This window comes from Pinus tabuliformis, chromosome 1_1 (genome assembly GCF_031772625.1).
Source record: "Pinus tabuliformis cultivar Carrire ecotype Pingquan chromosome 1_1, CPIR1, whole genome shotgun sequence".
In the NCBI taxonomy this organism is placed as follows: Eukaryota; Viridiplantae; Streptophyta; class Pinopsida; order Pinales; family Pinaceae; genus Pinus; species Pinus tabuliformis.
The window spans coordinates 950,636,506-950,659,453 of NC_142297.1; the positions used below are offsets into that span (position 1 = coordinate 950,636,506).

At 32.9% G+C, this 22,948-nt stretch overlaps 1 pseudogene; it reads left to right on the top strand.

Annotated features, from left to right (window-relative positions):
- Positions 1 to 655: 655 nt before the first annotated feature.
- Positions 656 to 1,109, top strand: LOC149217646 (calmodulin-like; annotated as a pseudogene).
- The last annotated feature ends 21,839 nt before the right edge of the window (positions 1,110 to 22,948 follow it).

The following is a 22,948-nucleotide window of genomic DNA, read 5'->3' on the forward strand; positions in this document are numbered from 1 at the left end:
TTGAGAATTAATTTTTAACTTGATCTTCAACAGGGTTATCTCTTCAATTTGAAGTAGGTTCCTGCCACATCACACTGAGCTCTGCCTCCAGAAGGAATTGTGCGTTTTTTCTTTGAGAATTTTTTGGTATTGCACTAGACGAAGGATGCTTATTTTTCTAAGTATCAAATCTCTAGACTTCGAAATAAAATTTCTACAATTGGGTTCTTCTAGGGTTTAATTTGGTCCTAGATTCGATTCTGACAGCCTAGTGTGTTGAATTAAATCATGAAAATAACCTATAGAACAAGACATAGTGTTGTAGTTTAGTGAAATTGAGCATGAGATGAATATGTCTGGGTAGTTTTGTTGTTGGGTTATCCTACTTTTGTTTTGGCTCCTGTTTTTTCCGGATAATCGGTTTTGGTTTACTAAATTTGTCTATTAGATTGCATACCCACTTATATATATGTTGATCATATTTAGCATGATACATATGTGTGTGTCTTTATATCGTTTGGCCATCCACAACCGTCCATCACCTTGACTGATCTAACGGACTAGAGTTTATTACCAACATTGATGATAAAGTGGAGGATATTAAGGCTAAGGCTGAGTATTTTTGTGAAGCTAATCGATTTTCCTTTACCCATTTCGATCCGACTATCGAGTGAAAATGGCGAAGCAGTTGACCGAGGATCAGATCGCAGAGTTCAAGGAGGCTTTCAGTCTGTTTGACAAAAATGGTGATGGATGCATTACCACCAAGGAATTGGGCACTGTTATGCGCTCTTTAGGATAGAATCCAACTGAAGCGGAACTCTTGACATGATCAGTGAAGTTGATGGTTATGGAAATGGGACAATTGATTTTCCAGAGTTCCTGAATCTCATGGATTGAAAGATGAAGGATACTGACTCAAAGGGAGAGTTGAAAGAGGTCTTCAAGTTTTTTGGCAAGGATCAAAATGGTTTCATATCTGCAGTAGAGCTGCGACATGTGGTGACCAACTTGGGAGAAAAACTAACTGACGAAGAAGTTGATGAGATGATCCGTGAGGCTGATGTTGATGGAGATGGTCAAGTCAACTATGAGGAGTTTGTCAGGATGATGTTGGCAAAATGAGATGAATGTAAGGTCATACATAGTATATTTTAAACATAACCAGGGTACATTATATAGCTAGCTACCTTACTGTTTATAATTTTTGTGCGTGGGGAGTATCAATAAGGACAATCAGGATGCCCTCTTTTGGTTCTTTGTGAAACCCTCTTTTGTTTGTTTTATAATACTAATAAAAATGTGTTTGTCTTAACTTAAGTGAATGAATATCTTGGTCGGCTACTCAAATAATTTTTGTTTGGTATTGAATCCGCGTATTGAAAGATATTGGAAATTCTGACAAAAGCATGATTAGAAAGAGGATTTAAGGTGGTGATGCCCATACATTAGTTAATCTATCACCCGCGCATGTAATATAATATCTTTGCATTTTTGTGATGTTTTTTCAATTTGCGTTTTTCCAGGTTTATTCTAGTTGAATTTTCTTACACAGTAAATAAATGAGACTACCGAGCTTAATATGCAGATATCGCATTGGCTGTGGCGGATGAATTGTTGCAATAAGGAATTTAGGTCGAGTGGATCAATTTAAGCGGACCCCATCAGGACTTCCACCACTAGCATTCCCCTCTGCAAGCTTCTCTCAATCATCAGGTCCATAATGTGTACCTCCTTCAACATCTTCTTTATATCAAACTCAGACCTGACAAACTTCATCTCAGCAGCCTAATTATCCAGAAAACTATGCAACTATGCAAATGTAGGTACACGGGAACCTTTTGACAGTCTGTTATCTATAGTGATACTCGAGAGGCTTGTTATTGTCTTTTCTTCACCCACTTTATTCATTGAGTTTTGCTTTTATATCAGAATGAGAGGTTGCACTTTCTGTTACCAGAATTTGGCCTTGAACATGCCAAATCCAAACAGTCGGTCAATTCTCATTTGCGACGACTGAGCTAAATGATACATGGAGGTTTTGTGCATGTGTATGCAGACATTGTGAGGACATGGTAGAGATCCTAACAAACTCTTTTCTCAGAAACACGTGTGGTTTAAGGGGATAAATATGTACGCTGCATCAGATATAGTAGATGGAGTAGTTGTTGACTGTCTTGTTCATTGAGAAAAAAAAACCATAAATGAAGAGATAGGGTAAACTATTTTTGGACTTTTACGAGATATCTTTTCTCCTAGTTCATGCCTGTAAATAAAGATGAATAGAATAACTTTAAATATAAAAGAACTTTTATGCTTCGTTTTTTTGCATTGAGTGGTTTGAGATGTAATTTTCAATTGTCATCCGGTGTTTTGTGTTTTTTTTCTTGATCAATATTTTATGTGATTTCTGTAAACTCCTTAAAAGTTGTTTTAAAAGCATTTATTAGTTTTTTTAAAAGAGTTTCTTAAATTATTGATGTCAAGGTATAATTTCTAGGGTTATTGATGTTAGGGTATAGCTTGGTGCCGATGTGAATTTGACATTAAGTTATAGAGAAGTTTGGAATGATAGTGCCATGTTTGATAGATGAAGCTTCTAGATGGATGGATATTGAATCTATCAAATTAAAACCTACATGGAATTATAATAGATTTGCTAAGAATGCAGTTGCTAAATGACTAGATCGATTTTTGGTTTAGGTTCCCTCAATAGTTCCTTGCTGAGAAACATTTTGGGGGAATGCATATCCCAAATGACATCATTTCCAGGAACAATTCTAGATTCTGCAAAGCTATCTGGCATCCTCCTATTGAGATGCATATTTTGATAAAGCACTTGACCTTGGTCATTTGCAAAGGACCAAAAACCCTTATCTACACCTCAATCCCCTCCTTTTGTGTTACTATTACTCCTTTATTTGACTTTTTTGATGTCAAAAAATAGATGAAATCCATGAAATCAAAATGCCTGCCATAAGGAGTGAAGTCGCTTTACCAATAAATTAACAACATGACTACACTGCAAATTACTCAAATCTTCCCATTGTTATAGTTTTTTCGCGCAATGATTTAGGAATTTTGAGAGATACAGGGGAAGGCACACCAATAAGGTGTATTTAAGTTGTGGAATCAAGAAAACACGATTTTTTCAAGGGTCAATAAATACCTAACAACATTGCGTTGGTTAATAAGAAGGAAGAAGCCATTGTCCCATTCTTTAGAGAGCTTGAACTACAGGTATCCCTACTTCGTGTATGCCCCATATATATGGAATGTGGGGACGGGAAGTGGAGATGAATGCCATTTTATCCCTATTCTTGGTACATATATGGGCTAGGGATCCCTCTTAAGGGAAGGCAAGAAGGAAGGGGCATGTATTCTTTATGAACAATAGGGATTCAATAATCCATCTCTGTGCCATAGTAGTAACACCAAGGCCACCCTTACTTGAGTTAGTATGCAGAAATACATCATCATACCCTAAGTTGATTGATAAAAACATTGAAATGCACCTCATTCATAAGCCCCTTGGATAAGCTTCGGTTATTATCCCTAGCCCAGGCCCTACTTTCTTAGGAAAGAGCTCTACTTGCCCAAGTCAGATCAAGACTAAAATAGCCTCTTCCGTTTGAATCGTTAGGTATTGATTAAACTAAAATTGGTATGTAAGTAGGTAGATATGGTGCTTGCTTTGCTAGATGTATCAGTATCTAAAGAAATGGGAGAGGCACATACAACAAAAGATATAATATAGCTGGCACCACCGCATAATATCCCCAATTCTCAGGGAAAGCAACAGTGATACCCTAGAGGTGGACGTAGATGCGGATGCATATAAAGATTTAGAGTGAACAGTTCCACATCTAGACATGGAGTAGAAAGTAGAGCCACTTTGAGAATAGACAAAGGCTTGTCGATTCAACTAGGCTCTCGCCTGGGTGTTGGGTGATGATAAAGATGCTTGAAAGGAATGCATTGCATCAAATGTAACTGCAGGTGTGAGACCATTGTTGCCCTCCTGCATGGGAATTCCAATGCATGTTGACAACATGTCACACATATATGACGTTTGTTGAGGACATGTAGTACATATAAATGCATAAACAAAGAAAAAATAGATTATATCTTATACATTTTAATAATACAAATTAAATATGTGGCACTTTGTAACATAGTTGTCAACATGTTTAAATTACTAAATGTGATAAATGTAATTTTTTGGTGTGATAAAATACAATGCTCTGCCCTCGGTCCTTGGTCCATGAACGCTCATTTTACTGGTATGCCTCTATTCTCATGGTGTTTTGATTGTAGAAGTTGTTCATGGACGAATTTCTCTCTTCTTTTGATTTCTCTGTCTAAGTCAAGTTCATTAAGGTTCACCATATTCAGTAAAAGATACAATAAAATGTACCTTTGCTTCTTTTTTTTTTGCTAATGAATAATCAGATGTAGCCTACAAGACAAATGATAATGTGATTTATATATAGATCTGGCATAATTTTTCTCGGAATTTTGGAAAAATGGCCATTCCACCTCAATCAGTTTGTTAATGGTGTGTTGGCATTCCCCCATTAATTTTCAACTCTTATTTAGTTTCTGAAGAAAATAGGCTCATCAATGATTTTATAAATTATATCTATAAATAAATTGTCCTTATACTGATTTTTTTGGTATTGAAGAGCAGTGACTAACCAAACCAATGAACACTTTGAACTCTTGAGTGAAGGGCATATTAGATTTTACAAGTAGGGAGGGGACATTAGAATATTGTGGGATTTGCAAGCTAAAGATGATATCTAATTATCTAGACCCTAAACTCTATATTTGATTTTCCTGTGATAATGTTTGATGTCCCTTATGACATCCCATGTTCTCTCTGGAGTCCCATTGAGTCCCTGATATTTAGGGTGCTATGATTAGGGACAAGGAGGGAGTTTGTCTTATATATGTCTAATAATGAAGAACTTAAATGCCTTGCTTATTCAGTGTAGCATTCCTTATGTGCTTATGTCAGCACCCCAGTTATAAAGTACTCTAAATTAATAAATTAAAAATAAAAACATACCTATAGAAGAGATATGTCTTATAAAATAAGGGAAAGAATGAAAGTCCTAAAATCAATATCCTTATTGAAATGTATACCCAAGGGGTTTGGAGATGGTGGAGAAATATATGCTTGCAGAATTAAAGGAGATAATTTGTCAATATTTTCCCTCTAGAAAATATTCGTCAAATAAAATTTGGTTATCCTATAGTCCATATGACCTACAAATTGAATTGTTGTTCAGCCACTCAAAATAACAAGAGAAACTAACATTTCTAGCTTGAAAACTAGCAAAAAGAATTTTGGATTTGATGGAATTGCAAAAAATATACAATCCAGATTAAGATGTATACATTTGTGGAGTAATAGTGAAAATGCTTAGCTCACCAACAACCATATAATTTCTTGACACCTTTCGAAGGGTTCCATCTAATAATTTATCGATTCGGAGCAATGTTACAAATATCTTGGATTTCTCTCAAAATATATTGCATTTATGCCAGTAATTTCATTTTTTCCAAGCTTTTCAAGTTGCCAATGTTTCTGATATTTTTCGAGGTTTTTAGGCCAAGTATATGTCGACCAATAATTTTCAATAACTTCCAATATTTTCCCCAACATTTATGATTAGTTTATTTTTAAACACTTATAGATAGATTCCCCAAAACAATATTTGCAACGTTGACTCTCAGATCACATGGCTTTGTTGCTTTAACTCAGATAGTTGCCTACAAAAATCTCATAAAAGACGTAGGTAGATTGTATGTTTTTACTACCATCCAAGGTCAATCCCTCTGCTCTGTCTATTAAGAAATTAGCGATGAAATGTCAAATTATATCTCTTGGCATGCTCCATAAAGGTGTCTACTAGGAGTGTGGTTCCATTGTCTCATAGTCCTAGTAGATGATTTATATACCTGTGTAAAATTTGAATGCCGACATAGTGTATAGCTTAATCATTCCAATTAGAGGTGCAAGTGACTAAAAGTAGGTAGCAAAATAGTAAATTACATCATCCATAAGGGCATATTCTCTCTCTACCTATGGAAGAGAAGCTCTGCATTAAATAGGGAAGTATTCTTCTAGTCATATAATATGCTAGAGCTTTAAATATAGTAATACATTTACACAAGGGGCATTCAAAGATAGGTAGTGTAGCAATTGTGCCCCAAAATTCATAGAAATAGCTTCCTCTTGTTGATTTTGTCTTTGACATGCACAATACTTTGCAGTTGGCTAGCAATAACTATTCCATATTGGTGTAGAATACAAATTTTCATAGCAAAAATATACACTTAGCCATCTTGATTTATTCATTAGATTATATGCATATTTTATAAAAAATAGTTAAATTAGTTCATATAGATTAAGATCTCAAAGTTATTAATCGACTTCTTATAGAATGGAATAAATGTATTCTACTTATATGTTTGTACTGCCCAACACTTCATTTACATTGGTTTATTTAAATATACTATGATGTAATTATTCTATCACCCCCCTCAATAATTTCAAAATCATATAAGTACATGAGAGAGACACTTGGAATGCCTCAAGATTTCCACATGCAAGTGACTTCATGAAGATATCTGCATGTTGACATTGAGTGGAGAAATTGGAGTTGCATGTTGTATTGTTGAACATATTTGTGTTTGAATTCGTACTGAACCTAATATGGCAACATATCAACCACATAATTATCTTGCTCTTGTGACTTGCATCATTCACAAGGTTCCATATTCTTTTTTCTCAAGGAAACCTTCATCCTCTCCACATATCAAAGCTTAAATGTGTCGAGATTAAATACTATAGTTGAAAGGGTTATATGCACCTCAAAAATTAGAAACACCACGAAGGTAAAGATTAGTGAAGATACTAAAAATCACAGCCACATTAACTTATATCAAAGTTGTAGATGGAACATTACCTTATATGAAAGTTGTATATGGAAGTAAAATTCTTAAGTGTTGACAAGGAAAAATCGGATACTGAAAACACCACAAGCCCAAAGAATTCGAGTTCATTGAGGTTCACAATAGTTAGTACAAGAGACCATCTAATTTACCTTTGAAATTTTGTTTTGCTAGTGAATAACTAGATGTAGCGTGGTTTATATCTGGCATAACTTTTCTTAGAATTTTGGAAAAATGACCATTCCATCATAATCATTTTTTTAGTGGTGTGTTGACATTCCTCCATTAATTTTTAACTCTTATTTAGTTTTAGAAGAAAATAGACTCATCAATGATTTCATAACTTATATCTACAAGTGACCAACTTCCAATATTTTCCTCAACATTTATGATTAGTTTATTTTTGGACCCTCAGTGATAGATTCCCAAAAATAATATTTGCATTGCAACATTGACTATGAGATCACAAAGATTTGTTGCTTTAACTTAGGAATTAACCTAGAAAAATCTCATAAAAGACGTAGATAGATGGAATGTTTTTACTACCATCCAACATCAATACCTCTACTCTGGCAGTTAATAATTAGCGATGAAATGTCAAACTGTCCTTCTTAGCATGATCCATAAAGGTTCCTACTAGGAGTTTGGATCTATTGTCTCATGTCCTTGTAGATGATTTATATAGTTGTGTAAATCTTTGAATGTTAGCACAGCGTAGAGCTTTATCACTCCAATTAGCGTTGCAAGTGAATGAAAATAGGCAGAAAAATAGTAAAATACATCATCCATAAGGGCATATTCTCTCATTATCTATGGAAGAGAAGCTCTGCATTAACTAGGGAGGTATGATTTTCATCCTATAATATGTTAAAGCTTTAAATATAGTAATATATTTACACACTGGGGAATTCAAAGATATGTAGTGTAGCAATTGTTCCTGAAAAATTCATAGAAATATCTTTCTCTTGTTGATTTTGTCTTTGACATGTACATTAATTTTCAGTTGGATAACAATACCTATTCCATATTGGTGTAGGATACAAAACTTCACAACACAAATATATACTTAGCAGTCTTGATTTATTCATTGGAGCATATGCATATTTTATACAAAATCCCTAACTTAGTTCATATATATTAGGATCTCAAACATGTTCTGAGACTTCTAATAGAACATGCTAAATGTATTCTACTTGTAAGTTTGGTACTGCCTAACACCTCATTTACATTGTTTTATTTACATATATTGTTTTATTTACATATACTATGATGTAAATATTCTAGCACCCCCCTCAATTAATTCAGACTCTTAGAAGTACAAGAGAGAGACTTAGAATTCCTCAAGATTCTCACATGCAAGTGACTTGGTGAATATATTTGTACGTTGATATTGAGTGGAGAAAATTGGAGTTGCATGTTGTATTGTTGAGCATGTTTTCGTTTGAATTGTACTGAACCTCGATGTATTTTGTGTTCTCATGAAATAGTGGATTGCAAACAAGTTATAAAACACCTTAATTGACACACTACAAGATCTTCTAATGTATATGTAGTACACCCAATCTTGCAAGTATGCGATGTAGCAGTTTTGCAAAGACATCCTCCTATTGTGCAATATTTTGCTTAAGTGGAAGATTGAGAAGAAAATTTCCACTTCTTGTTCCCCCGTGACATAGGACTAGATCCTAAAAAGAAAACAAATATAGAGGTGGATTACTTGTCATCAATGGAACCTCCACGATTTGATTTCATGTATCCTATCAAGAATAAATAATCATTTTTCTTGTATTATAAGTTGTATTGCATAAGACCATGAATATATTTCAATTCGTTTTGTTGGTTTCTAGTGACTTAGCTTTGGTTCTTGTGTGAATAATAAAAGTTAGCAAACAACATAGTTAAATTTTGGCCTAGTGTATGTTAGGTCAATAAGGCTCAATCATTTGATGATAGAAAGTAGCATTTACCTACGATGATGGATCAAACCGAATGAGTCTCACCACGATCTCCTGAGCCCTCTACTACACATGGCTTTCCAATTGTTTAGATTGGCCACATGTTCTTTTCTTTAATTTTGGCCTGGCTTGGCTTCTCACCTACTATTGATGCTTCTCTCATACATGAATTGAAGCCAGTTGAAAGCGAGTCAAGTGAAGATGCTATAGACAACATTCCTCTACATTATGCAAGTAATTCTTGGAAAACAAGTTTATTTGTTGGCCTACCAGGTATGCTAAACATTGCATAATTTGAGGAGGCCTTACTTTGATTATAGGTTTTTTTGCTATTGCATTATTTAAGCCATGCATGTCTATCTATTTTTGTAATTTTCTGTACCTGGTAGGATCTTTACTTCATATGCGTTGTTTTGATAAAAATATGCCCTATATTCTATGGTTTATAGACTGTGTCTTTCTTTTACATTGGACTTCCTAATAATCTGTAATTGTGATGTTTGTAGACTTTATGTTTCTTTTACAGTGAACTTCCTAATAATCTTTAATTATGATGTTTATGTATTTTGTTGCTTTTACGCTGAAATTCCTAATAATATGTAATTTCCATGTGAAAGTAGTTTTGATGTTCATGAATATTATTTCATTAACGTTGTTGATTATGTTTTTCTACAATCTTCACAAAACTGGTTGAGAAGTGTTTCTGTAATTTGTCTCAAATGGAGGGCATTATAACAAAAATCAACAATGTTATTAGTGCCTCAATAATTATCAACCAAGAATGGAAAGCAATAGTATTACAACATGGATACATGATCGTGGAGCTCTTGATGCAATCTTTCACTTCAAATATCAATACGACGTGTTATTCCTTAACGCTGGTTTAATGGATTTTGGTCTGCACCCTTGTTTGCATCATTTATTGCTAGAATTTTTTCAAAAGAATCAATGGCTTACATGACTATGGAATATAGGGCTAGACAGCGTTTATGTAGTTGATGATTATATTTCTTCTTCAAGTGCCTTTTCCTAAAAGCCTCTTCTTTTACTTGATTAGGAGTTACAAAGGGGAAGTATAAAAAAGCACCAACATTGTAGTATACTGGCCTACACAATTAAGTTTGCAGGGACTTGCTACCTCTGCATCCAATCTTGTTTCAATGTTGGAGAGTAAGAATAGAGTGTAGCACAAAACCCCAATGCCATACATAGAGGATTTATTCTAGAGGGCAATAGAAAAGAGGTAGGAATTTTCTTCCTTTTTACTAAAGAAGTAAATGTCATTTTATGATGTGCATAAGCAATCATGCCAGGTTTTTTTGTTTCCTCTAATATTTGAGTACATGTGGACACATGTTCAAATTCGTAGATTTCGTTGTTGGTTATTTTTTTCTTATCATCTTTATTTTTCCCACTCTAATCCTATTCTCTATGGATTTTTTTGTTATTCCCTTAGATTTATTCAATAAAGGTAGAGAAGAGATGAAGTGTATTTTTGTATTGTGTAGTTCTTTTTTCTTTGAGGTTCTTGTCTTCACACCCTTTTGCTAGTTGAAGTACTTGTGGGAGGACGTAGTTATCATTGAGAGGTAGAGAGTGCTTTTGTTGTATCCATGTAATTACATCATTGGATAACTGTGCTTGGTGTGGATTTGGAGGTGCTTGAATTCCCCTTGGATATTTTGTTGGTTTAATGGATATTAGCCAAACTTTGTGCTTACAATTTTAGCATATGCTTAATGGTTACATTTGAGGATAATTATTATTGATTATTGTATTTTGACATTTTGAATTAATTAATATTAATGAGAAGCAATCCCAATTAGTTTTCTAGACCCCATGTCTAGTAGGATTCAAGCATGTAATTCATTATTCATAATTGCATCATATATACTCACTGTTTTTTACTTCTTGGCATGCAAATCAACCTTTTAGAGAAAGATTTTTATGTTGTCACAACAAATTTACATGATTGACAAGGAGAGAAATCAATCTTTGGTGTAATTGTAAATTTTAGGTTTGATAATTGTAGGTCATTTATAAGATATATATGTTTTCAAAGCTTCACTTCTAATTTAATATTAAACTGAACATATTGAGTACCTTATACTTAATTTTATTTCCCTTCACCCACTTTTCATAACTTCTATAACCATTAGGTAGGGACCTGCAACTTCAATGCTATTTTGTTTGTTTATTAAAATATTTTCCAAGACTTTACAAATATTTATAATTTATTTAAATTTGTAGAATTTATAATCTATATAGTTTAAAGATATAGTTTTTAAAAGTCTAATTCTTTAAAGGGTGATAGCTCAATGGAAGAGCATTTGCTTTGCAAGCAGGAGGTTGGTGGTTCGATTCCATCATGCCTTGATATTCATATGGAATGACGATGATTACTTTTTTGTGACAAAGGCTCTTTTGACCATCATCAATGAGCTTACGGTGACATTTTTCGGCCCTCACTAAAATATGAAATTGCGAGTCAACGAACACCACCATATATATATATATATATATATATAGTGACAACGATAAAAAGTCCATCACCATAAATTATTGTTGTTCATATGAAATGGTGACAATTACTATTTGTAGTTATAATCATTATTCATGATGGACTTTCAATGTCACCACAACACTTATACTTTTGTCAATGCGGCCTTTGGTGACGTTCAATTTTTTGTGACAATGGCTTTTTCGACTGTCACCAATGAGCTTATGGTGACAATTTTTTACCCTCACCAAAATATGAAATGGTGACGGTCAATGAACGTCAACATGTATATGCATCAATAGTGATGACCATGAAAGGTCCATCACAATAAATCATTGTTGTTCATATGAAATGGTGACAGTCATTATCTGTCATTATAATTATTATTTGTGACGAACCTTGAATGCCACCACAACACCTATACTTTTGGTGATGCCATCTTTGGTGACGTTCAATTTTTTAGTGATGGAAGATCAGGTCTCTCACCATTGCTCATATGAAATGGTGACGATTAATATCTGTCATTATAAATCATTATTGGTGATAAACCTTGAATGTCACCACAACACCTATACTTTTGGCAACGCCACCTTTCGTGATGTTCAATTTTTGGGGAGGGAGGCTCTTTTGACCATCAGCATTAAGATTATGGTGACATTTTTCAACACTCATCAATGTCCTTCTTTCTTGTAGTGATTAACAAATGAAAACTATTTCTAATGATAATAATAATTAAATTGTACATAGATATATAAAATAATATTTTTTTATTGTTTCTAGGTAACTCCATGCTCTGCAATTATAATGTCACCCGGAGAGATTTTTATATGCCACCCAAAGAGTCGTGGAAGGACAAGGGGCGATCCACATGTAGCTACCCAAATATAGGTGTCAATAATCCTGCAACTTGCTTGCTTCACAGACATCTTCATAAAATGCAAAATGTTTTGGAAGATTTCACTTGTGACACTCCACCTGCCTCCGGGAATATTTTGATATTTTAATACCTTATATATATGTATATATATTTTTCCTTTCACCTTCTGATCATAAATGGTGGTGAGAACGTTTTGCGCTCTGGAGTCCACTGCAAGCAAAGAAATTAATATGTGGCAGGTATAACATAGAGAACCAGCTATGGTTTCACAAAGCGAGGGAATCGAAACCATCTCCAACTCCCATTACCATGCATATGGCCACGCAGAAAATCACCAATGGAGGATTGTTGTACCACGAGGTACATAAATCCAATCTATGTGCAATCCATTGTGTCAACACTGTGTTGCAAGAGTCGTTTTTTCAAAGTTTGATCTTGAGAGCATTGCAACAGACTTAGACCATAAGGAAAAGCAGATGATGACGAAAGGAGGGATGGAATCAGTAGATTACCTGCAATATATGGCGGAGGGCTTGTCAGATGTCTCCATCGATGAAAATTTTAGTATACAAGTCATAAATTATGATGGTTATGTAGGACATTTAAGAAGCATTTAATATTTCTCGTGGGTTTTCTTTTTTTAATTCCAGCTACTTATATTAAATTTAAACCAACAATGATTGAACTTTATAAATTTATTTATAAATTCAGGGTAAATGTTCAGTTTAAAATTGGGTAATAATAATAATTTTTTTTGTTGACTTTTTCTTTTATGCAAATTAATTATTAATATTATATGAAAGGAAGTGAAGTATTATATTATATTAGATACCTATATGGGACTATAACAAAAAAACTATATTAGATTAATTAAATATATGTCATTATCTTAATTAATGTATGTCTAACTTTTCGATACCTTATTTATCAGTATTACTACTATATATATGGAAAAATAGATTTGAAATTTAAAATTAGTATAATGTAATTATTAAAAGTTTTTATTTTTTTCGTATTTTTTTTAGTAAATTTGATAAGTAATTGTTAGAACTGCAATTTTTAATTGCATCATTTGCACTAGTAGAGTGCTTCAAAAGTGTCTTAAGATATTGAGTATATTTATGTATTTATAAATGTATTTTAAACAATAAAAAATCATAATCTCTACCAAAATTGTATCACCAATTTTGACTAAGAAAAAATCAAAACATTAAATAATTAAACAACTTCTTAGAAATTATATTAAATTAATTAAATGAATTATTAAACACTATAATAATTAATTATACTAAATTATTATTTATTATATTTATTTTATAGTGCGGCAGTCTCATTTTTTTACATTTTGATTTTTTTCCTCCAAATTAGCAGATATATTTTTTCGGTGAATTTGTGATTTTTATTTATTTAAAATGTATTTTTGACTATTTAAATAAATATCATTGTTATTTAAATAAATTCAATTGTAAAAAAAAAAAAAACAAAAACAAAAACAAAAACTTTTAAAATACAACTGTTATTTAAATAAATTCAACTGTAATTGAAAAAATACTCTTAAAATATATAAATTTTATAATTCAAATCTATGATACCACCAAATATCTCTCAGATTTCCAACATAAATAACTAAAAATATAGAAAATAAATTACAATGTTTATAAATAACCAGTATTACCAATGCACGTTTGTCCTTTTTTTTGTTGGCGTCGTGACACACAATTCAAGAGAAGAAAGTTGCCTACACGTTCTCGAGCCATTGATTCGGTGAACAATCCTGGAAATTTGATGTACTTCGCTTGATTATTTAATTTTATTCAGATGAAGGTAATGATTAAGACGTGAGATTATTTTTTCTCCCTATAGAGGCATATAGTTTAATTAATTTGTCATTTCTTCACAATTTAATAGGATTTATTGACTTATTTGATTGCAGGGCTTATTACGTTGGGATAAGATGCCAGTGTGCTTTATATTAAAATTAGTTAATTATTTATGAAGATTGTGTCTTTATTGCTATAGAAAATCATTAAATATTGCAGGTTGTTAGGTTGGTGGTGAATCATTAGTTTTTTTTTTTTTAAGAATAATAGTTATTAAAAAATTAATAAAATAAAATTTTATGGAGTGATTATAAATATATTATAAAGGTTCATTAAATTAGGCAATGAACAATAATATGTTTAATTTAATAATTAATTAAATTAAAGAAAAGTAAATTAAATTATTTTTTAAAAATAATAATTTGTAAGGTTCAATTATAGAAATTTTGTAAAAAATTTTGTCAAATTTAAACTTATATACTAATATAAGTTTGAACAAAAACTTAATACAATATAGCAATTTATCTATATATAAAATTTCCCAAAAATTACATATAAAGTAAAATTTGTTCTTGTACATCAAATAACAAAAAAAAGAAATGTATTTATATCTTACTTTTCAATAGCTTACGTTCTTCTTCTTCTTTTTTAAAATTCAAGACTTATGCAATACACTTTTAACATTGCCATAATACTATATCTTACTTTCCTATATATATATAGGAAATTACAATTACAGCAATACACAATATAAATAAATATATATATATATATATATATATATATATATATATATATATATATATATAAATTACAATTACAGCAATACACAATATAAATGTGCATGGCCCTATCAAAAGTGAAAATGATCAAAGATTATCTTTCATTCTTTATGCTATTTCAATATTAATATGTTCATCAAGCTGTCAATTAGTATATTGCCTCCCAATGATTGTATCAAGATGGTAATGACGCGAAAATAAAATTCCCTTGAAGTGGTTTATATGAGTATTTTTATAGGGTTCTATATTAACCAAAAGTTTTATCCAGCACATTTATATTCATATCATGACCGTTCAATAATCTTTTTGTATATAATATATCCATTCTCCTCCTTTATTTTTGTTTACAAATAATAATATTTTTTTTATTTTAGATATTTTTGTTTATAAATAATAATATAATTTATTTTAGAGATGAATAGATGGGTTGCAAATCTTAATATTCTAGAATGATATTTTTGAAAATGGCCCTATCACCAATTATTTAGCTTAAATTTGTTTGAACAGGACTATGTAGCATGTAGTTCATTTATCATATATGACAAGAATAATATTTTTTCCACTTTAAATTATGTGAAGATTTTTTAGTGGTTATTATGTGGCATGCATGGTATAACCATTCAATTTTGTCTTTCACTACCTATTAATTTGTTTTTCACAAAACAAATTGCCATATATCTATATTTTAATATTTGAAATTGAATTTTTATTATTAATTCATTTATTTTTAAAATAATTGGTTGAGGTTTTATTATGAGATTTTAGTAACTTTTTAATTTAATAGTTACTATTTTCTTTTAGTTTTATTTCCCTTTTATTTAATTTTATAAAAAAAATTAAGTTTATGATTGATTTTTTTAATTTAACTTTTAGATTTTTTTAGAAGTAAAAGGGAAATAAAAAATCTATAATTTTTATGTTTTTTAATTTAATTTTTCTGAGAAAAACCTTATAAAAAAAGTCAATATTAATAGTGATTTTATAAATGATTTCTTATCTAATAAATTTTATTAGAAAATTAAAAAGATGTGGTAAAAAAGGAAAAAAAGGAGAAAAGGTTTGATTTTTTTTTTTCTCTCGTAAGGTGAGTTGTGTGCTTAGTAGAATCGACGTAGATGGGTGTTCCTCTGTTCGATAAGCATCCATCTAGTTGTTGAGATCAAGTGAGTGTTATTATTATGGTGGATTTGATTTAATATCTGTAACTTTTATTTTTTAAGATTTATACACATTTTTTGGGTTGTTTTTAATAGGATCAGCTTTGACAATTTGCAGGTATATATGGAGACAATGTAGAGGGATGTTGAGTCAAGAAAACAATTCAAGAGGTAGGCACATTAGTCTCCGTTTTTTCCTAGTTACAATTCAAGAGGTAGGGACATTAGTCTCCGTTTTTTCCTAGTTAATTTCTTGTTTAATTTCATTGTATCGACACATTTCTTTACTGCAATTGTTATCACGTGGAGGTAATCTTTACTGCAATTGTTATCACGTGGAGTTACCTCTTCACTGCAATTGTTATCACGTAGAGTTACCTAGAATGGCTAGCTGATTACTCGGGTTCCTTACCTTTTTATCTTTTATTTCACATTCGAGAATGATATAAATTGTTTATTAGGCAAGACGATCCCGCCCTTATTTTGGAACCCAACCCAAGTTGAATGCCAATAACATTACGGGATGTAGAATTTGATGTTCTAATGGCGAAAATATTGAGTGTAAAATCCCAAAAATCAAACAATTCATTAACATTCATGCTAGCCAATCAACGTTAGGAAGATCGAAGTAGAGAAAGTGATTAAATGTTTTGCATAAATGCACAGAAATAGCTTCCTTCCCGGAACTGTTTTTTTTACATTGATTTTGTGATAACACACCCCACGCATCGTTTTTCTTGTACATTGTGTATTATTGCAGCCATCGTTTTTCCTGTAAACTGTGTATTAATGTACATTGTGCTCATCTTTACTTGTGATTTGCTAATTTGATTTTAATTATCTAGCATGCTTTGAAAATTTTAATAAAAAATCGAAAATTATTAGCATGCTTTGAAAATTTTAATAAAACTTCAGAAATTATTAAGAGTTTAACTAGGATTTACTATTTTAGAAATTCAATTATTTGGAAAAAAATAGATTGGTCCAACTTCTCGTAAAAATTATTTTTCATTGTTTCCAAAATTATTCATGATGGTGAAAGTTTACTATATAAAGGCTTGAGTGCTTACATAATATTCTTTGAACACTATTGCATCCACTACAATAGACTTGAAGATCCGCTCTAATTCCTGGTCATATTTCTTGTCAAAACAACTAAGGTTAAATTGGTAACATACCTTTTATTTGGCCTTCATGGTTGAAGGTTTTATTGTGCTCAGATCCTTTCTTTTAGCAACTGTAACAGTTCTCAGGGTTTGATAAATGTAACAATTCTCAAGATTCTATACGTTCCACATTTACAAATTTGTAATCACTTTGCACTAACTTTGTAGTTAAATATGTTCACAGTCTGTAATATAGTAATTTGGACCTTTTCTATGAACTTGATAAGATAACACTTAAAGTTATGACACAAAAGTATAACTTGTTTATTGATCTCTGCAAAATCTACAGAAGTCTTTGTGTACTTGTAATGCAATTAGGCAGATTGATCGCCACTATTTGTCCCCCGTATGTATGTTTTAATTGATCCACTAAACCATTTTCAACATTTCTTGGTTTATAGGATTTGTTGAGATTTTTCTGTTTTAATTAATTTTGGAAAAGATCTCTTTTATGTGACAACAATAGGATTAGTTGCTATATTAGCTCCAGTATTTTTTGAGGAGTTAGTGCATCCTATATTTGTTGTGAGGGAATTTATGATTCAGTTTTATACTCCAGCTATAAAAAATGTAATCCCGTAGAGGATTGAGAGTGTGTGTAAAGAGTGTAGAGAAAATAGGGTGAGCTGAGAGTATGTGGGAAGAATTAGAATTTTTTGTAATCTCCTTTGAATAATAAGAATGCCAATGCCTCTGTTTTGGTGGACGTAGCCCAGATTGGTTGGGTGAACCATGTTAAATCAGTGTGTTATGGTTTTGTGGTTTTTTAATGTGCTGTGTATGTTTGTTTAATTTTATTTCCGCTGCACATTGTTTGGTCTAACAAGTGGTATCAGAGCGGTGCAGTAGAAGCGTGGAGGGCCCATAATCTACAGGTCTCTGGTTGTGGAGCTGGTGCGTGTTACAGAGCTGCTGAAGGTGGAGTTTTGGCGATTGGCGCGGTTTCGGCAGAGACAGTCGCGCCAATTTCTGACAGTGAACGGGTTAGCGCATTTTATTTTGGAACAGACATGCCAATTGGTGCAGATCCGAGTTTAATACTCGCGCCAGAGCTCCATTATCCCGATTGGCGCGGAAGCGATGGGTTTAAGCGCGCCAATTTTTTGTCACTTACAAGGATTTTATTCTGGCTCGGTTCATCTGCTGTCAAAGGAGCGCCAGGCAGTGGATTGTGTTTTAGGCGCGGGTTTTCCGCTGTCAAGGAGCGCCAGGCAGTTTTTCTCTCTGGTAAACCTGCAATTTTTTGTTTTTTTTTTTTCAAATTGTGGTTACACGGTACGATAGAGGAATTTTTTAATTTGGAATTGGAGATTTTGTTTGATACAACATGGCAAAAACTCAAAGTGCTCGTTTTGAGATCGAGAAGTTCAATGGAAAAAATAACTTCGAAATCTGGAAAGTGAAGATGCATGATTTGCTTGTGCAACAAGGCGTGGCGAAGGCGCTGTTGGGAAAATCCAAACAGCCTTACACCATGACAGATGATGAATGGAATGAATTGGATGGAAGAGCTCTGAGCGGTATTCGACTGTGTTTGGCAGATGATGTTTTGTTTAACATCGTGTCAGAGAAAACTGCTGCTGGTTTGTGGACAAAGCTTGAGAAGCTGTACATGACAAAATCCTTGATCAATAGGATTCTTCTGAAGTGACAATTGTACAGTCTGCATATGAAGGTACAACTGTTACTGATCATTTGAATGTCTTTAATACTCTCCTGGTGCAATTAGAAAGTATAGAAGTAAAATTTGAATCAGAAGATAAAGCTATAACTTTATTGTGCTCGTTGCCCTAGTCATGGGATCATTTTGTTATTTCTATAAGTCTAAGTATATCAGAAACCCTTGAATTTGATGATGTTGTTGGAGCTTTGTTGACCAAAGAGACAAGGAAGAGGTCGAATTCCGAAACCTCTACATCAGAAGCAATGATGGCTAGAGGTCGTTCTAGAGAAAGATGCTCTGGTAAGCACAGCGACTCGCGTTCAAAATCGAAAGGGAAGAAGAGTAAGGTAAAGTGCTGGTTTTGTGGCAAATTGGAACATTTGAAGAAGGAATGTTGGAAGAGACAGTAGGCCTCCAAAGAAGACTCTTCAACAGAGAAGAAAGAAGCAAACATGACAAATACAGGTTCGGCATCCAAGACAGGTATGAGTGATGAAGTGTTATCAGTTGATTTGTCTAGTCATGATCAACATTGGCTGTTAGATTCTGGTGCATCAAATCACATGTGTATTCATAGGGAATGGTTTAAAACTTATAAACCAATCAATGATGGAGTAGTTTACATGGGAAATGATGTCACATGTAACATTGTGGGAATTGGAACCGTTCAGCTTAAAATGTTTGATGGGACAAATAAAATTTTAACTGATGTAAGACATGTACCTGAACTAAGGAAAAACCACATTTCATTGGGAGTACTGGACACAAATGGATATAAAACCTTTGTTCAAGGTGGAGTAATGAAAATTTATAAAGGAATTTTACTAGTAATGAAAGCAAAGAAGGTTGGAAATCTTTTTCAGTTCGAAGGAAGAACATAGTCAGATCATGTTTCTATAGTGTCTGAAAATGACAGTAATTCTATTTGTTTATGGCATCAAAGGTTGGGCCATATGAGCGAAAGAGGTTTAAAGATTTTATCTGATTGTACTTTACTTCCTAGTCTAAAATATGTTAAGTTAGATTTCTACAAACATTGTCTGTTTGGGAAACAAAGCAAGTAGAAGTTTAAAACTGGAAAGCATACTAGTAAGGGAATCCTTGATTATATCCATTCTGATGTTTGGGGTCCATCTCCTATAACCTCATATGGCGGATCGTCATATTTTGTATCTTTTATTGATGATTTCTCTAGAAAAGTGTGGGTCTACATGTTAAAGAAGAAGTCTGATGTGTTTACAGTTTTCAAACAGTTTAGAGCATTAGTTGAAAACATCACTGGAAGAACTATTAAATGTTTAAGAACTGACAATGGTGGTGAGTTTACTTCAAAGGAATTTGATAATTATTGCAAGGAAGCTGGGATCGAAAGACATAAAACCACTGTGTATACTCCTTAGCAAAATGGAGTTGCTGAACGCATGAACAAGACTCTTTTAGAGAGAGCAAGAAGTATGCTGAGTAACGCCAATTTGTAGAAGGAATTGTGGACAGAAGCGGTTTCTACAGCTTGCTATTTGATAAATCGATCACCATCAACTGCAATAGGATGCAAAATTCCTCAAGAGGTATGGAAAGGTCATCCTTGTGATTATTCTAAACTGAAAGTTTTTGGTTGTGATGCATATGCTCTAGTTCCAAAATATCAGCGTTCTAAATTAGATCCTAAGTCAAAAAGATATATCTTTGCTGGATATGGTGATGGGACTAAGGGATACAGATTGTGGGATCATACTACTCACAAGATCATCATTAACAGAGATGTTAAATTTAATGAATCCTCACTTGAAAGTTCAGATGTAGATAATAAATTGAAACAGGATAATGTATCTAAGCTTCAACACATTCAGTTTTAAAACAGTCCAAATATTGATGATGATCAAGATGAACATGGTTCAGATGTAAGTCATGAACAAGTTTCAGATGCAGGTCATGAACAAGTAGATCATGAACATGATTCAGATGCTTATCATGAAGAAGTTCCTACAAATAATAATCAACAAATTGTGGAAGTACCAGAAACATCTTTAAGGAGGTCCACAAGAATTAAACGTCCTCCTAGAAGGTATGATGATTATGTTACTTTAGTTGCTTTAACCACTAACGATGATGAACCATTGTGCTATCAGGAAGCTGTAGAAGGTTCTAAAAGTGAAAAGTGGAAAGAAGCTATGAAGGACGAGATGATGGCATTAGACAAGAATGACACATGGGATCTGGTAGAACTTCCTAAAGACAGAAAAACTGTGGGATGTAAATGGGTGTACAAATTGAAAAGGGGTGTTGATGGTTCAAAGGACAGGTACAAAGCAAGGCTGGAAGCGAAAGGTTTTTCTCATAAAGCAGGCATTGATTTTCATGAGATATTTTCACCAGTTGTAAAAATTGTTTCAATTCGAATTGTATTAGCATTAGTTGCTTTACTTGATTTAGAATTACAACAACTAGATGTTAAAACTGCATTTTTACATGGAGATTTAGACGAGGAAATTTACATGGAACATTCGGAAGGATTTTTTCAAGATCCCAACAAGAAATTTGTTTGCAGGCTCAAGAAATCATTGTATGGTCTGAAGCAGTCGCCTCGACAATGGTACAAGAAGCTTGATTCTTTCATGTTGAGTCAAAATTATATAAGAAGTGAATATGATCATTGTGTTTACTTTAAGAAATTAAGTAATGGCATGTTCATTATCTTAGTGTTGTATGTTGATGATATGCTTTTAGCAAGCAAAAGCATAACAGAGATCAATAGGTTAAAGGCTCAGATGGCTAGGACATTTGATATGAAAGATCTAGGAGCAGCAAGACAAATTTTGGGCATGGAGATTTTCAGAGATAGGAGCAATGGTAAGCTGTGGCTATCACAACAGAAGTATATTGATAAAATACTCTTGAGGTTTGGTATGAACAATGTGAAGCCTGTTTCAGTCCCTTTAGCTTCCCATTTTAAGCTTTCTTCAAGTTTATGTCCTAATACAAATGAAGAAAAGGAATATATGTCTCGAATTCCATATGCCAATGTAGTAGGTTGTTTGATGTATGCGATGGTTTGTACTCGACCAGATATTTCACATGCAGTTGGGGTTGTCAGCAGGTATATGGAAAATCCAGGAAAAGAACACTGGTCAGCAGTGAAATGGGTGCTTCGGTATTTGAGAGGCACAAGTGATTATTGTATCACTTATAACAGAAGTAGTGAATTTGTTTGCGGATATGTTGATTCCGATTTTGCAAGTGATTTGGATAAGAGAAGGTCAACTTCAGGGTATGTCTTTACTCTTGCAGGTGGAGCTATTAGCTGGATGTCAAAGCTACAAAATATTGTTGCTTTATCCACTACTGAAGCAGAATACATAGCTGCTTCACATGCTTGCAAAGAAGCGGTTTGGTTGAAAGGTTTGATTGGTGAGTTTGGTAGGTTACAGGACAACATCAAGTTATTTTGTGATAGTCAAAGTGCAATTCATTTGGCTAAGAATCTGGCCTATCATAGTAAATCAAAGCATATACCTATCAAGTACCATTTTGTGAAAAAGGTTATCACTGAAAGGGGTGTTTCTCTTGAAAAGGTGCATACAAAAGAAAACTGTGCAGACGTGTTCACGAAACAAGTTTTGTTAGAGAAGCTACGTTGGTGTCTGGATTCTCTTGGCTTGCAGAAAAGATAAAAATAATAAATGAACAGGGTATCAGGCTAATTGTTGTCAAGGTGGAGATTGTTGAGATTTTTCTGTTTTAATTAATTTTGGAAAAGATCTCATGTATGTGACAACAATATGATTAGTTGCTATATTAGCTCCAGTATTTTTTGAGGAGGAGTTAGTGCATCCTATATTTGTTGTGAGGGAATTTATGATTCAGTTTTATACTCTAGCTATAAAAATTGTAATCCCGTAGAAGATTGAGAGTGTGTGTAAAGAGTGTAGAGAAAATAGGGTGAGCTGAGAGTATGTGTGAAGAATTAGAATTTGTTGTAATCTCCTTTGAATAATAAGATTGCCGATGCCTCTGTTCTGGTGGACGTAGCCCAGATTGGTTGGGTGAACCACGTTAAATCAGTGTGTTATGGTTTTGTGGTTTTTT